This window comes from Varroa jacobsoni, unplaced genomic scaffold (assembly GCF_002532875.2).
Source record: "Varroa jacobsoni isolate VJ856 unplaced genomic scaffold, vjacob_1.0 scaffold_486, whole genome shotgun sequence".
NCBI classification, from domain to species: domain Eukaryota; kingdom Metazoa; phylum Arthropoda; class Arachnida; order Mesostigmata; family Varroidae; genus Varroa; species Varroa jacobsoni.
Window position 1 is genome coordinate 21,881 of NW_019213388.1, and position 2,394 is coordinate 24,274.

A 2,394-nucleotide genomic window follows, 5' to 3' on the forward strand; every position below is an offset into this window, starting at 1 on the left:
AAAACAAAGTCATATTCATATGACATAAACTGCGTCAGCAAATATTAAGCAAGTGATACCGATGGTCTACTATTCAGCGTGGTGCTGACAGCAGGTTTCGTTATAGTGTTTTATAAATTACGTGTTACAGTAGGAATATGTCTTTGTATTAACAGGTTCCTGTGTTTAATGGCAGCATCGGATGAAAGACTCAATACGCTCCAGGTCGTAATTGTACCGTACGGCCTCGTTTCCACGATGTTTTAGAAACTAACCACGCTTCGCACTCGTAACGATCTTCATTAAACCGAGTGGAAATTGAAAGCGACCTTCGGCTATCCGTTGACGAAGTATCGAATACCTTTAACTACGATACCCATTTGTAGCCGTTGTACAAGGAAACTGCTTGAAAAACATCTTCGACGCACAGTCTTCATTATTTTGAACACTTTCAGGCGGGAACCTCGATTGAAAATGCGAAGTGGCGTCCCTGACGAATAAGCGAGTATCGAATAGTTCTACAAGAAAAACTGTTGTTGATTTTGCGAAGTGTACTAGGCAATATAAGCAGGCAAAAGATGATGCTCTTTCTTACTGAGCAAAACGCCTATCGGATTCATAATGGTTCGCTGGTCGATCTAGAACACAAAGTGAAAAAAACGCTGACCGAGAACTTTAGCAAAGATTCTATTATAGTTAAAGATACTTATCTCTACACAACTCAAGGAAAGCAGATATCAGTCTACGACGTAATCACTGATGTTGCAATACGTAGTCATCATATGCAATCTCACAAAGGTTTCGGCATTATAAATCTAGCAGTAAAAAAGAACTGGGCATACTGCACAGCTGGTCACGACATCTACCGGGTGAAGCCTGATGGCTTAAGTAAAGTCGCCTCTGCAAAACATCCCGTGACTCGATGGGCTGTGGTCGAAAAAAGTAAGGATAAATTAGACTTTTACTACAGCTCCAAGGAAAACAATCTATGTTATTTGGCAGCGTTTGCTGAACGTAAACGAATGTCTGAAAAACCCTTAAACAGAAAAATGCATGGCAGCGTGATCGGTGCTCATGAGGGCGCTGCGTTCGTTTGGACGGCCAATAAGCAATTAATCGTGTACACAAGTACCGCCAAAGCTATCCAGGGCTATATATTTAACGAAACCCCTATAGATTACGCAAGTTGTGGTTCAAAGGTGTATATCCAATTTGAAGGTCGTTTCAATATCGTAGACACCAGCACCCGCGCTGTTAGCACAATTTCTCCTATACCGAAAGCAGGACGTTTTGTTTTGTGGGAAAACTGCCCAGTCGTCTGCTAAACCATAAAGTATATAACATTTAACAACTAAATTAAATAAGATGACATTTAATATATTCTTCATTATATGTAACGGTTATCCGTAAGTAACTCAGTCTAAGCAGAAAACAGATCACATTGGTACCATTACACAATAGGCTAACTACATCCAGAGAAGGTCATCGAATCATGGTCTTGGAAAAACCATGCTTTTATGGTATGTGCGTTATGGCATTACTGGTTCGGAGTTTCCATCGATTAATTCCAATGACTCGATTACTTGCTCGCTGCCACAACTAATCAACGATGCCATATACAAATATGGAGAAAAACGGTTATCTCCCAGGCGCCATAGAATTTAGCGTTTTCGGGCCAACAATTCTTACTATGATCGATTATTTAAAAAAAAGAAAAAAAAAACGCGATGTTCTTCGAAGATGAGCAGATATGTGTTTTTATGTTTCAAGAAATTTAGTAATAAATTGGAAACTTTTAAACAAGCAAGCCTAATAATTTTTGCTGTGTTCCAATTGATATAGAGATCTGTCACAGCGATTTCAAGACCTATTTGTTCTGCTATATCGCATTTTATTAGCAGTAGTGGGTGTACAGTTTACGATTTACTTTGTTAGGTATATAGTTCTCAGTAGTTTGAAGCGATCTGGTCATTAATAGTTCTATTTGGATGGTTAAATTACGACCGACGTGTGGCCATTCATATACGGACCACATATAATTTACTACCTGGTGCATCTTTACTACAAGCATAACTAGCTAGCCATGATTATTTGAGTCTACAATTTATTTGGGCCTTGAAAACTAAGAGCTTTTTAGGATCTAAAGACTGGTCAACTGGGCAGTGAATTAGGTAGGTGCGAAAGATAATACTGCGATGCCCTCTAAAGCTTTATATTTATAAGAGACAAAAAGGTTTTTCCAAGCTTCACATATATAAGCATTGTCGAATTAACGCATACTAGGTGGCTTGAAAAATAAGGCCAATAATTCCAACTTTTACCTTAGTTTTTGACTGTGTGTGGGTGACACTTTCGACCAGTTTTTACTATTATAACTAACAGTTTATCGCTAGATGTAAGTTAAAGATATCTTAA